Consider the following 16,011-nt stretch of genomic DNA (forward strand, 5'->3'; position numbering starts at 1 on the left):
AACGTTAACCTGTACTATGATGTTTTCCAGCAGGTAAAAGGAGGGGGCTCGTTCGGCCGCGCGCAGCGCGAGGATGACCGGCTGAAGCATTGCTGGACGCAAGTGTGCTCAATAGAGGGCACGGAGACCCGGCCGGGACCCCATCCTCTCCCACACTTTATCGTCGAGAACGGCCTGCTATACTGTGTCGCCCAGCAAAGGGGGGAGGAAAACGGCTACTCGTATGTCGTCGTATACGTTGTCGACTATGCCACCCGGTATCCAGAAGCCGTTCCTCTCCGGAAAGCCACCGCAAAAGCCATCGCCCACGAACTGTTCCTGCTCTGCAGCCGAGTCGGCATCCCAGCTGAGATACTGACCGATCAGGGAATTTTTACCCATACACTAGGGTATGCATTCAGCGCATGAGACATAATTTATCATCAGCATAGTACACACACTTTCTATGATGCATGTGTCAAGCGGCTACGTTTGCACACACTATCAAGCTAAGTTTGAAAGGCTATGCATTCAGTTGTATGCATGCACTAAGCGCTTGTGTCAAAACTAAAGTAACTTTGTGCTCTGGCTGCCACTGAACACCGCTCACATTCTCTTCAGAAAAAAAAAGTAAAAATTTAGTTATATTAGATGCATGTCTATAAATTGTGTTTACAAAAGAAATAGGCTAGATAGCATTGTAAAGACTGAAAAAAAAGTTACAGAGTAGAGTTGTCTTTAGAATTCGCACCAGACAAACATGCAGTTTGTTGCAAAAATACAAACTGTAATGACATTCATATACTTTATTGCAGCTAAAATGATTTTGTCTCTACCATCACAGCACACAACTTCACTTGTAATACCCTTTTTATAGCACACTATATTCATAAGATCTCTTTTACTACTGTGATGCGACAACCAATAAGAACCACCACAAAAAGGGGTGCAAAGATATTTGGGACTCAAGTAAACAAAGAACAAACATCCCCTTAATCACGCCCTCAGTCAGGCCGCCATCACTGCTGTAACCACACCAGTATTAACCCAAGTGTGAGAGCAGGAATAACCAGATTTTTTACATTTTATAAAGAAAATATGAGTGGTGAGTGCAAAAGTTGCAGCAATAGTTATAGAGCTCTGTTGGTATTTTTTTAGCACATTGTAAATTATTCCTGCAGAGTCCTAGAAACTCAAACTCTTTCAAATTATTGTTCCGTTTGATTTTGTTTGACTTCTGACCAAATCAGCACGGCAACAGCTGAAGCAATGGAGCGTTTTTAAAACTCGTTTGCAAACTTATTTTGCCATTCTGTTCACAGAAATTGCACATTTCACCTTTCAAGTCAGCATGAAATGAAAATTCATCCTATTTATTTTCTAAATGCACGTTATTGATCTTATTGCGAACAATTCATCCATGCATTTTTAATCAAAATATGACTCTGATCTTCCTGTGAAATAAACTTCTTTCTGGTGATGCACGCAGGACTCCATTCATTTAGCCTGCAAGCTTGCGTTCAACTGCCTCTACGCACATCTCGAAAACCAATCAACAAACAATGAACTGTTCCTAACTTTTTTCATTAATCCATTATACTCAGAGAAGATATTATAACAGAGAAGAAAATCGATACTTCCGTTTCATTGTGACTACATATCCAATTAAGTCCAGCACGATAAAAAGAAAAGAAAAAAAAGAAAACCTCAGACTCAGATGAGTGATTATAATATAATCAAGGAACAAACAAAAAAAATCTGACAAACCGAAACAATTGAAATTAGAAACAAAATCCCTTTTTAAAAATCCCATATAAGCACAGCTCTTGGCTTCACAAGATGTTACTTGAAGGTCTGGAGTGGTGTGGATTACTTGTAGATTATTGTGATGTTTTTATCAGCTGTTTGGACTCTCATTCTGACGGCACCCATTCACTTCTGATGAAGAAACAAACTCATCTACATCTTGAATGAAGGTCAATTTTTTAGCAAACTTTAACCATTTATCACCATTTTACCAATAAATTATGAATCCAAAATTAAGAAAAAATTATAATAATCCTCATAGTAAACTTTCAGACCACTTTCTGTTGCCCAAATATTATATATACATTATTATACAGTAATTTGTATTGTAGCTATTATTATACCAGTTTAGAGAACTGGTTTATAAGAGAATCTAGTAGTAATGCTGTATCCATTCATCAGACAGCCCAGGTTTCACCACTGCCAGCAATGTGAAAAGCATCCAATGCCAAACCTCAGCACATTTGGGTGTGGGGGCCCATCTAATGAAGGACATATGCTGAAAATAACTCGCGTTCTCAGACGCCACTTAATCTGCTGTAAAGAAATGAAACCCCAATAATAAAAAGAAACAGGGAGCTTTGTCGCTTCTGTGGACGCCGAGCACCATGGAGACCTCAACCATCTCCAGAGGAACAGGAGTCTGTGGTTCTTGTTCTCCGTACTCATCAGTGTACTTAGCGAGCCTGATTATTCCACATTAACCAGACGAGACAGTGCGTGTCTCGCCCTCGCCCATAAAACGTTCATTCCATATCTGCACGGACCGTAACAGACATGATGTACTCCTGATAAAAACAGTGTGAAATCAAAACCTCCTTTTTATAGTAGGAACATGGAAAAGAAGAAATCTGAAGGGTATTCCGGTGTTTTTGTTTCGCTGGCATGTCAAGCAATGCGTTTGCCATTTTGTTGAATATACGATCCTCTTAAAGACATTATGGCTCAACGGTAGGGTTGGGTACCGAACTCGGTACTTTTAAGGGTACCGACCGAATTGCGTCGGTACTACCGAGTACCGATTCTCGTTAAATCAATCGGTGCCAAATTTCTGTACCTGAGAACGCATCTGGGTGCATACGCTACAGAGAGAGAAAGAGAGACCCTGTGACGTGATGTCACCCCTGCAACTCGTTCAAACAACACACAGGGCAAGCCGAAATGTTCTGAAGTATGGTTACATTTCTAGGGCCATATGGTTTCTGCGAAAACGCGGACGGGATCGCGGAGTCCATTCATAAAAACGTAATTTACTCTATAGTAATAGAATGCCACGGAATTCGTCAAATTTGTACGAATAAATCAAAAGTAGCCACTGCCACTTAATTCGAATCGCGATATGAACTAGTGTCTGTGAATATTAAAATGCAAAAAGACGGTTTAAATATGAATCCTGCATGTTCCGAATGGCGGAAACGCGGTTTTGTTTACTACACAAATACTGAAGCACGCGTGACGCTCGCGGTGATTTTCGGCCTCTGCGTCTCACTATATGATGGTATGAACACAAAAACTTAATCTCCAGAGCTGCTCTGAGAGTCACTTCACGAGAATTTTATCGTTTCATTTGAGAAAACTAGCATCATCATACTGTATACACACAGAAACTTCATGACAACCTGTCAAAATAAAAGTACGGTTTAACGTGTAACAGAAATATATTACTCTTTTATTACTTTTGTACAGTATAATGTACATCTTTAAATATTCCATTTTCTATCAAATTTTAATAAAACAATTACATTATAAAAGTAAATATTACAACCAGATTAATCACTTGTAGAAAAAAATAATACAATTATTAGCCTATTAAAAAATGTTTTAAAGGAATATTCACACAATTTTTCTTCCATGTATTAATTTCAACCGTAAACCTCAGTTTGTTTGCCAAAAAATAAAAGGGTTTAATTTTCATTTGATTTAAAATAAATGTTTAATGCCTTCATTTGATTTTCAGAAAAATTAAAACAAGAACCGTACCGGTTAAAATGTGAACGATACCCAACCCTTCTCAGCGGAATGACTGGTTTTGCTTAAATAGTACAATAGCTATAGTGAATGAATAGGTGACTTGGCATAAAACGAGAAGTCAAAAGAAAAAATCCAATAACTAAACGATGAGGTAAACAGATTATAATAATAATAAAAAAGTGTGTACTAGACAAAACCACAAATGGTAATATTTTTGACAAAAGGAAGAGTATTTCAAGCATACAATGAGAACTTTAACCCTACAGGAAGAAGAAAAATCTTTCGTAGTAAAAAACAGACAAAGGTTTGATGCTCTTGGGTCAAATTTGGTCATGGTTACACCAGCTATGGCAAATCCCATGGTTCCTGAAAACACTGATGTCAACATCTGATTAATCTCCCATGTGTGGGACCTCTTTTTTTGGAACACAAGGTGAATTATTCCTTGTATCAAAGATGCTTCAAGTCTGCCAAGTCATGGTTTTAAGCCTCCATGGGGATTTGCACAAACAATCACAATATATAGGTTATGCAGTGCCATTTCCTGATGAAATTGGGCCAAAAAAATAAAATAAAATTGGTCACTCCCAAATTGCTACTGGACCACAATTTTGCCCCCTCAGGACTGAAGCAATAAACCAAAGGATGTCAATAAATCAACTGACGGCATGCCACTGCAAGGTCCATTACAAATAAATTAGACAAGACTGCAGAACTGCTACAGCATGTGAGATACAAACCACCCATAAATGAATGGCTTCCCTTATTCCTGATTGGGGTTTCCAATTAATCACAGTTCATGTGGCGGGGCAGGAGACTGGTAATGATATTTGCTTAAAGCAAAGATTTAAAGGCTTCAACAAGAGAGCCACAGCAGACCTCTAGCGCTGGATCCAACATTCCCAATCGAAGGCCCGTTTGCAGTGCATATATTTGTCCACGCCTATGTTAACAGGTTAGCGCATTCACACAGATGTGGTCTGGCAATGCGAACCAGGAACATTGCATATGCAGTAGTCTATTTTTACTGTGCTGCATGTGCTGAATTAAAATGACAGCGCCTTTTTCACAATAAAAATTAACATGGATTGACACGAAAATGTAGTAATTACACTATAAAAGCATTTAATTAAAGTCTACAGTGTTTCACAGTCAACACATGACGTTTGTGGCTAGATTTAAAGCAACGAAAAGTGCTCTTTTAGATAAACAGGGTGACATGATGGATGGCACTTATGGAGGTGGAAAAACAGTTATTCTAATAAAGATTTAAATGCAAAGGAAAAGGCACGAGAGATGGTTGTTTCTATCAATGGTAAGTTTTAAGTTAAAATATTTGTGATAGCCTAACTTTCAAAATAAGAAAAGTAGGCCAAGTCTAAGCGTTCTGCCACTTGCTTGAGCAACCTAATATATGAATCTGTATAGAAGTAAAATGCATTGCATAATACTTTTTAAAGATTTTACTACTGTTCTGTGTAGAAAGAGAATCACAATCCTGAAAAAGCATTTTCAGCAACAACGTTTGGATTTTTAATCAAAATAATGGATACATGTTGTGTTTGTGGTAAACAGCCACAGATCACAGCAAACTGCAAACACGTCTTATGTGAAAGCACACACAAAGGCTGTATATGCACGGCAAACATATGAATATCTATCAAAATACCACAAGAGCATCAACAAGTCATTTCAAAAGCTTTTGGCATTCTATAAATAGAATAAATGAAAGTATATTTAATTTAAAAATCAAATATTAATGAAACAAGTAATAGGTTAAACATTCTAAAATAAAATAAAAATATGCCATTATATATATATATATATATATATATATATACACACACACACACACACACACACACACACACACACACTACCGGGCAAAAATTTGGGATCAGTAAGACTTGTAATGTTTTTTAAAGAAGACTCTTATGCTCATCAAGGCTGCATTTGTTTGATCAAAAATACAGAAAAAAACATTAATCTTGCTAAATGTTAAAATAATAGTTTCTATTTTAATATCCTTTAAAATAGAATTTATTTCTGAGATGCAAAGCTGAATTTCCATCAGCCATTACTCCAGTCTTCAGTGTCACATGATCCTTCAGAAATCATTCTAATATGTTGATTTATTATTAGAATTATCAACGTTGGCAACAGTTCTGCTGCCAAATATTTTTTTGGAAACTGCGATAGTTTTTTCAGTATCCTTTGATGAATAAAAAGTTAAAAAGAACAGCATTTATTCAAAATATAAATATTTTCTAACAATATAAATCTTTGCTATAACCTTGCTGAAAAATGTAAAAAAAAAGAAAGAATAAAAATTTACTGACCCCAAACTTTTGAACTGTAGTGTATATTCTTAGAAAAGATTTCTATTTTAAAGGGGTCATATGATGCGATTTCAATTTTTCCTTTCTCTTTGGAGTGTTACAAGCTCTTGGTGCATAAAGAAGATCTGTAAAGTTGCAAAGACTAAAGTCTCAAATCCAAAGAGATATTCTTTATAAAAGTTAAGAGTCAACCACTCCCCCTAAAACGCCTCGTTCTAACACGCCCCCACATATCTACCTCACGATGTGGGAAGATTGGCATAACACCACCCAAATGTTCACGCAAAGAAAGAAGGTGTAACTTTCATTCTCGCTGTAGTATTGTTGCCGCCGCCGCCATGTTGTGAAGGCGCTGTGTGCTTCGTTGTGAACGTGAAATTACTTTGTTTGGTCTTCCAAAAGAGGACGATATCCGCTTCATCATGCCTAGAGCTGATCCGTGCTGGTCGCTGAGGAAATACATCAACTTAGTGCTGTGGATCGCCGGATCGGCTTTCACCGTGGACGAAGCAGAGTCCAGCCCGGGGTCGTCACATGTGGTTGCCACAAGCCCGCGGCGCGATGCAACGCAACGTGTAAAAAGACAATATAAATCATTATAATCCGTAATTATGTCCCCACTGGATGCAACAAATGCCTCGTTTATAATGGGTTTTAATGTTTTTCTCTTGTCGCTCCGGCCGGACGGCATCACAGTATGGTGAGGGGCGTAACATTTCCGTCACACGCTTGAGGTATTCGGCCAATCACAATGCACTGGATAGCTGACCAATCAGAGCACACCTCGCTTTTCAGACCGATGAGCTTTGTAAAAATCGACGCGTTTCATAAAGGCGGGGCATAGAGGAGAAACAATAATGTACAGTATGTTGAAAGTAATGTGTTTTTTAACCTTAAACCACATAAACACATTTCATTACACCAAATACACAAAATAATGTTCTTTTTCGCAACATCATATGACCCCTTTAAATAAATGCTCTTCTTGTTAACTTTTTATTCATCAAAGAATCCTGAAAAAAAGTATCACAGGTTCCAAAAAAATATTAAGCAGCACAACAGTTTTCAACAATGATAATAAATCAGCATATTATGATTTATTGATTTGATTTGAATGATTTCTGAAGGATCATGTGACACTGAATACTGGAGTAATGATGCTGAAAATTCAGCTTTGCATCACAGCAATAAATTAGATTTGAATGTATATTAAAATAGAAAAATTTTATTTTACACCATAATAATATTTCACAATAAAATATATTTTTCCTGTATATATAATGTGTGTGTGTGTGTATGGAGTAATAATTTACTCAAATTATGTTATTTCCTGTGTGTCAATTCAATTTTATGAGATTTTTTTTTTTTATAAATGTGTAGAGTGCACATTGTGAGACAGCTAAATATTACACTTTAGCTGCTTAAAAGTCAGTCACTTTTATTGTAGAACAAATTACGTCAAAATGATCACACTGTTACGATACGATTTTAATTGTTACAGTTGAGGAAACTTTGCAGACAAGACCTGAGAGCTGGTCACGATTTAAGATTTTTACTGTGCTTCAAAATAGCTACTCATTATGCTATTTTTTTTTGTTAGATTAGAGTTTCTATTATCTAATAACTTTTTCAATGTTCTGTCAAGCAGACACGGCTTCAATTTAATAAACATTCTCTAGATACCCCAGAAAGCCTAAAAATAAATGCCTATCTACCATATCTATTACAGTCAACACAGCACAAATTACGTTTTGGCCAAATCTAATTGAGAGGGAAATGATCACTTTGGTTCAACGATGCAGCTTTAATTTGATCCAATATTGGAAGCTGTGGTTCCGGGAATTCTCTGGAGAATGAATATATGAAGTCATCTTTAATAAATAAAAATAATGATATCCACAGGTTTAAAGAAACCAAAGGGGTCAGCAAAACCACAGAAGACCAGGAAGAACGATGTCAATCAACTAGAGAGGCTCGTCCTGAAAATCCCTGTCAAGTAATAATAAAAAAAACAAAAAAAGTAATCAATCAAACAGCATTTGTTGAATCTAAGCATTCCAGACTGATTTTACACTCAAAAAGAAAGTGCAAAATCCTTTCAGAAGGGAAAAATTAAGCGATACAGGATGAGCACAGTAAATCACTCTAATTTAACTGTCCAGCATCCACAATTTAATGAGGTCTTGTGGGTTACGCCTCCAGGTCTTTATAAGCAGCGCGAGACATGGGAATTTGGCTGTGATTTGTGATCTTACAGAGAACAGCAGAAAAGTAATGCAGTCTTTGAGTGCAATTCATTGCTAACTGCAAGAGATGCCATTGCAGTGTTGACACAATGTAACAACTTGCATGAAATGCATGATCACTACCAACATGAGAGTATCGTTTGCTGAACTCATTTGAGTGGTTTGAATTTTTTGCGTGCTGATAGATGTTGTAATTTAACTATACTACTTCATGTTTTCATGTAAATAAAAACAGACATTTCTCAGTAGTTCTAAAACTGTATTAAATCCAGATGCAAATCTGTAGTAAAATATTGTATACCTATATAATCGAAACAAAATGCATGGTAGTTTGAACAAAACTGGTGACGTTTTACACAGAGAGATGTGTGCCCGTCTACAGAAATGCTGATTTCCATTTCCTTATCAAGTGTGACTTGACTGCAGGATTTATGGGTGCCTGACACGTGAAACCAATCACCAAAGCAGCCAGCGTGGTGACAGTGCCCATCCGTTTCAGATTAGTGTGGCTACAGAACAATTTTCAAGTAAAGCGTGGCTTCCTTTATGAGTGTGATTTAAAAAAATCAGACAGTAAAGTAAATTAGCCTTTTCATAAGGGCCATACAACTGAAAACATTAGGGTTTATGAGTTAAAAGCAGGCCAGATTTAGAATACCATAGGCGTGTCTACAGTAACATAAAACCTGGGGTTTTACGTATTTAACTGGAGACGCAAACATAATGAAGAACACGTCAGCTTTGTGTTGCCGCTGTCTTCCTCCATTTATACAAACACACCCAGTTTCTCTGTTCATTCACGCCATGGACTGCATTATAAATACATATTAACAGAGAAAACACTGCAACTCTTTAACCAGCAGTAGTTCTTAACCAGGGAGCCGGGGTCCACTAGGGGGCCTCAAGATGACAAAAGGTATTTAAATGAAAAAAATATTGTTAACATGTTAAAGGAGACATATTATACCCTTTATTACAATATGTAATATAAGTCTCTGGTGTCCCCAGAATGAGTCTGTCAATTTTCAGCTCAAAATACTCCCCAGATAATTTATTAAATCATTTTGAAAATGCCTATTTTGAGTGGAAGCAGAAACGCTGTTTTTCGTGCCTGTCTCTTCAAATGCAAATGAGCTGCTGCTCCCCGCCCCCTTTTCCAGAATAGAGCTGCATGCGCCATTACAGCTCGGACCTGCTAAAAACATCTGTTTTGGTTCTGATTATCATGTTTATCGCGCTGAAATCATGCGTTTTAAACCGTATGTGTTTAAACATTTGATATAAGGTTTTCTGAGCGCACACATCTGAAGCACACGGACAGAAAGCGGCTGTCACAGCATGTGAGTACTAAACTAAGTTCCCATTCACACACAAGTTTACGTTAAAAACACACGAGTTACAAAAAACAGTCGGTTATATCTGTATGCCTGGCTATGTAGATCTGTGTGGCAGCAGCAATATACATTAAATACATCAATAAATCCACTGCTCTCTTGTCTCCTCTGAGGCTGGGACTGTAAATAGTGTTCTGTGCTCATCTGTGCAGCCAAAGACAGAACCGTTAGCATGTTTTGCTCAAGCTTTCGCAATGGCATTAGAATTAGTACACCGTTGTCACTTGCGAAAACACAATAACTGCGCCGTGGGTGTAAACTTACAGATTAAGGGGCGGTGATATTATAATGAGATCCCTTTGCCACGTCACCAAGGGAGCGAAATCAGACGCGCTCGTTTTCTCAGACACTTGCAGAAAAAGGCTTCCCAAAACAAAGTTACTGGGTTAATCATTTTCACATTTCCTTCGTTGCACTGGGGACCTGATTATAGCACTTAAAACCTGGAAAAGTCAGATTTTCATGATATGTCACCTTTAAAATAATTTAAATTCAACCCAAATTAAAATTAAACTTAATGAAAACTTAAATCTACTTCTCATACAATTTCTCATATAACATAATAATATAATAAAAAAGAAAAACAAAATCATAAAATAAATAAAATAATGTTTTTTGTTTTTTTAACCAGAGCTTGACATTGTAAGAATTTTGCCCACATTTGCAACTAAAAGTAGATGTCTATTTAGGAGCATGATACAAATAAAAAAAAGTCTGTGTGGGTCTTTAAAAAATATAAAAAACATAACATTTTATGAAATTAAGGGTTGTAAAAAGTCTTAAATATCTTAAATGAATAAAATATTGAAAAAAATATAAAAAATAAAAATATATATACGTCTAAAATTTGGGAATGGAAAACAGGATTTGTATGACAGCCTAATGTGATTATTAACCTTCAAAAGACTTTGATTTCATTAAATATATGTCAGAGCTACACGTCCAAATTCAGAGCAGTTTACAATCAATAAATAACATGCATTCATGCCAAAGGATCATAATAAGTCATTATAATTAACAGTAGATCATAAGCAATGCTTACTTTATGGTGTTTCTATTGTAATATGTTGTCATTTTGAATGAGCAGCTGGCAATGGTAAAGCATACAGATTTCAAAATAAAAGTCCACGTGTATTTCGGGCTTATTTATAATTAAAAGTCCCGCATTGTGCGAAACGTTTTTCCCTGGTGGTTACACAACAGTTAAGTAATAAACAGTTTAAGTTTATATAATTTTAATATATAACTACAACTTTTAATTTAATTTAATACGCCCAATTTCTGATGGAAAATTAAAATAAAAACAAGCAGCTTTGTCATAATACAGCAGAAATGATGGAAATAGCTAGTCTTCGCATATTGTGAATATGTGTTCACCTGTTATAGAGCAATAGATGATCTGAGGGGCCACTTTACTCAACTCCTCGTACTCAAGTCCCATCTCATTCAGCTTCCCGGGCAAGAAATTCTCCACCAGAACATCACAGATGTTGTCAAGCTGACAAAGAGACAATGCAGTGCAACAGACAAGGTGTTCAAGTCAAATATATATCAAACAACAAATGTTATGTAATGCACCAAATAACAAATACACTGTGTCGAACTTTTACCTCAGTTACAAGTTTGGTGCCCTTTGGATCTTTAAGATTAACAGCGATGCTCTGCAAGAAAGAAATCACAATTACAATAGCAGAAATCATGATCTCATGCGTTTTAAAAGTTGAAAATTGATCAAATATTAGTAAAAAAAAAACACAATGGAGTATACCTTTTTGTTCCTGTTCACACTCAGGAAATAAGTGTAACGGAGGCCAGCGGTAGGTGCTGTGCATGTAAACCTCACTCCCCTGATCTCAAGAGACGCACTAGCTCCTGAGCCTGTCACACAGCTCAATATAGTTCACTAGAGTTCATCACTCTGATCTTTAGCCTCCTTGTTAGTGCGTTCGCCTCCCATGCCGGAGACCTGGGTTCGAGACCCACTCGGAGCGAGAACGAGGTGTGGTGGTGAGGACCCGGGAGAGAGGAGTTACATTGGTGCCGTGACCCAGATGGGAGTGAGGTTTAGGGGGATGAGTGTGCTGTGCAGGTAAACCTCACTCCCCTGATCTCAAGAGACGCACTATAGGCTGCAATCTTTAGCCTCCTTGTTAGTGCGTCCGCCTCCCATGCCAGAGACCCACTCGGAGCGAGAACGAGGTGTGGAGGTGAGGACCCGGGAGAGAGGGGTTACATAAGCACTCTCTTCACCCACAGACGGAGGGCCCCAAGCTCTTGTGTCGGCTCCTGAGCCTGTCACACAGCTCAATATAGTTCCCTAGAGTTCATTAGTCAGAAACACTACAGCACTGCAGTCACACACTGTTTAGAGCTAAACAAAGAATCGTTTTTACAGGAACTGGCAACGTGAAGCTTTAATATGAGAAATGTCATTATTGTGCACCCATTTAACATGGAAACGGCATCACCTACCTCAAAATATTTGCTGTAGAGGCATGCTTGGTCAAATAAGAGTTTAATAGATATGCAAGAAAACTTAATGAATGGGTATTCTATGACTTTAGAGTTTAAAAGCCCCAGTCCTAATTCACTGTCAGTATATTAAACAGTGGCAGAGAAGAAAATCGTTAGGTGAGGAAATAACAGCATTTGCTTTTTGGGATGAATCTAATCCTTGAAATGATGGCAACATCTTAAAACTAAAATCCATGCGATATATGTCATATAAGATGTCTACAAAGCATAAAACACTTTTACGTTTACCACTCTATTTACATGAACCTTACCTGGTCGCTCAACTTTAATCACCTCAGCTCCCAAATCTCCTAATATCATAGTAGCAAAAGGTCCAGCAAGGACCCTGCATCGCACACCATGTAGTCATGTGATTTTTTTTAAATATTAAGCATCTAGCAGAGCATCATTTATGAATATGAATGCACAGCTCCTAGCTCGTCAGATCTAAGACTTTAACTCCATCTAGTGGTCTGATCTGACCTTCACCTTTATTCACGGAGAAACGAGTTTGAATTATTCTTAACAATAGCTAAATCAGTTGTTAAATGTATTCTAGAATTCTTAACTGATCAATAAAATAAAAATCTATATTATCTATATTTTATATATATATATATATATATATATATATATATATAATTAACAAAAGCTTGAAATCATGTGTTTTCTGATCCTTCAAGAATTCAGTTTAAAAAAGTACAATTGTTTACTATATATTTTTCTTTCTCTTTTAAATACAGGAGTTATATAGGTGTGCACACAAGCACCTCAACATAATCAAGCAAGCAGGTGTGCAAAACAATTAGCCTACATCAGAATACACAAACTGCTGTGAATAAACATGTGTGCATACCTATTTACACCATAAAATAAAGTAGTGATTTAAAGTACATTTTAAAGGACTATAACATTCCTGTACATACTAGTGATATGATCACACAACCAAGTCACGCGTGTGTGCGTGTGGACTGCTCCGTCTGCGGTTAAAATCATTAGGTGCGTTCGACTTCATGCAGCACTGCGCAGACCGATCGGCGGCTGACTTGAAGCAGTGCATGCCGGTTAGAACTTGCCGACTTGAACCGGCGCCGACGCTATGTCACTGTCACGTGTGGCATCAAAGTACCGCGATATCGTTTCGAGAGCTGATGACGTCACAGCTGTTTCACGATTGGCCAAATTCACCACATGACAACAATGACGTGTGTTTCTAGCATCTTCAAATCCAATACTGCTCATAAATCTGTGTTTTTAGAACATTAAAAGCTTTTTTACTGTAGCGGCAATGTTATATTGAGTCACGTTTATCATGAAAGCATATATACCCCCACTTTATTAGTATCTAAATAGTATATATTTACGTTGAACTTTATTCTTGAACAGATGGCGCTGTATTAAGCAGTATATAAAAAGTGTTTCTGTTGCTCATGAAAACGTTTCTGAAACGTCTGTGTATTTGACAAATATTGCATTTAATTCACTTCATCTGTGATAGAGTATGCAAACACCGCGCGAGCGTCACTAACGGGAGCAGAAAGTGTCCGGCTTGACGGCTCCGTTTTCAACTCCGCCCCCAACTGCAAGCGGCTACTCTCGTTGACTGCCGTCTGTAGCGGTGCTTCAAGTCGAACGCACCTATAGACTGTATAAAAACATGGACGTAGTGTCCGTGGCGTCACCCGTAGATTTCCGAAGAGCGTTTTTGAAGCTCAAAAGTGGGCGGAGGCAGCCGTCGCCATCTTGGCAGTGCGTTCACCGCGCGTCACTCCCGGATAATCGAAAATGGGCAAAGAGGCGGGAGCAGGTTGCTGAAGCCACGCCCACCTAGCTTGACGGTGGTGACAGCAGCGGCAATCCACCTGTCACTCAAGTGGCCACGCCCTTAATTATGCAGAACTTTAAGGCCTAATATAATTTAAACGAGAGTTATAAAAAAATTCACCCCCTCACAGTTGTCATGAAGGGCAAAATTAGCTATATAGACCAAAATCATTTTTTGAACCAGGCTGTAAACATGTTTTTTTTCTGCTGTAAAGTTGGGCATTTTAACATGGGGAGTCTATGGGATTGACTCCCTTTTGCAGCCAGCCTCTAGCGGCCAGTTGACGAATTACAGTTTATGTCACTTCCGTGTTGGCTTCACCAGAGAGAGCGGGACGTTGCCGCTTGGTTAAAATATAGCTGCTACCTTGCAGTTTGGCAGTGAATGGTCGTCGTATGTTCACACAGTTCGTCTTATTCGGTTGTAGAAATTATAATGCTCTGCTTAGATAAGACAAAACTCTTACAGCAACGCTTCCCGACATGTTGACTCAGCGTTTACGTGCGCAACGTCTCTAAAAGCCCCACCTCCGCAAATTAAACTTGACAATAATCCACTGAGAAATCTATTGAACTTCGCAAATGAGCGCCAGTTCGACACATCTGACGGCGCGTAAAGGTGCGTTCACGACAGAAATCACTCATAAGTGTTGCGGTGAGACACACGAGTCTTCCTGCAGGCGGCGCTCATCGGACCTCTTTTGAGTCGCTCGCGTTCAAAATGTGTGTCTTTGTTGAAATCTATAAATCCTAGTAATTTTGAAAATCCACCTTAGAAATCTTTAGAAAATAATTCAATAAAATGCCATTTCCTGTAATCACAAACGACTGTTCTTTTTCTTTGGTTAATATGTTACAGCTATGAGAAAAGTAACATTTATCACATGACCCCGCAGCTCACACTTAAGACTTGTCCATGCCCTCCTAAAATGCCTCGTTTAAACACGCCTCCACATGTCTACGTCATGATGTGGAAAGCTGATCTGTGCTGGTCGCTGAGGAAATACTACAACTTCACGCTGTGGATCTCCGGATCGGCTTTCACCGTGGACGAAGCGGAGTCCAGCCCGGGGTCGTCACATGTGGTTGCCGCAAGCCTCCTTTATCGAATCCGCCGGGCGCCACTCACTCAAGCCGTGATCCTGGGAGAGTAGACTACAATGCTGGCTTTTCTGACTCAAAGACTGTAAGTATGTTTTTTTATATTTAAAGAAGTTTTATATTTTATATTTAAAGCGAGTTTTTTGGGCAGTGTAGAGTAGCGCTTGTTGTTTGTCATTTCTCTGATCACAAATGCAGACATGGTTTTATGTTTACGCGGCACGATGCAACGCGTAAAAAGACAGTATAAGTCATTATAATCCATAATTATGTCCCCACTCGATGCAATGAATGCCTCGTTATAATGGGTTTTCATGTATTTGAATCATCGCTCCAGCCTGACCGTGCAACATCACAATATGGTAAGAGGCGTAACATTTCTGCATTTCCGTCGAGGTATTCGGCCAATCACAACACACTGGATAGCTGGCCAATCACAGCACACCTCGCTTTTCAGACCGATAGACCGATGAAAAATCGATGCTTTTCAGAAAGGCGGGCATAGAGGAGAAACAATAATGTACAGTATGAGGGAAAATAATGTGTTTTTTGAACCTTCTAGCGCAATTACCATGTCCCAAATATAAAAGTCATTTCCATCCCTAAAATACATATTTTACAGTCACTGTTATGCACATTTATCATAAATACAGCTCAAATGCTTCCTACTAGTGTGGCCCAAAACATTTAGCAGTTTTATTACAGGTAGAATGCAAAATGTTTCAGTACAAGCATTTCAACCAAATGTCATTTATGCAATATTTCAAACCTTTAACCCACTGGGGAAAATCAACCCATGGCAACAGTTTAAAAGCAGCCCAATTTCGTGGAAAAAAA

General features: G+C 38.1%; 1 pseudogene; it reads right to left on the minus strand.

Moving 5' to 3' along the window:
• LOC107600165 (succinate--hydroxymethylglutarate CoA-transferase-like) overlaps positions 1 to 12,570 on the minus strand; it is a 120,149-nt pseudogene extending 107,579 nt beyond the window's left edge.
• Between the last annotated feature and the right edge of the window lie 3,441 nt (positions 12,571 to 16,011).

Source organism: Sinocyclocheilus grahami, unplaced genomic scaffold (assembly GCF_001515645.1).
Source record: "Sinocyclocheilus grahami isolate Dianchi unplaced genomic scaffold, SAMN03320097.WGS_v1.1 scaffold279.1, whole genome shotgun sequence".
NCBI lineage: Eukaryota > Metazoa > Chordata > Actinopteri > Cypriniformes > Cyprinidae > Sinocyclocheilus > Sinocyclocheilus grahami.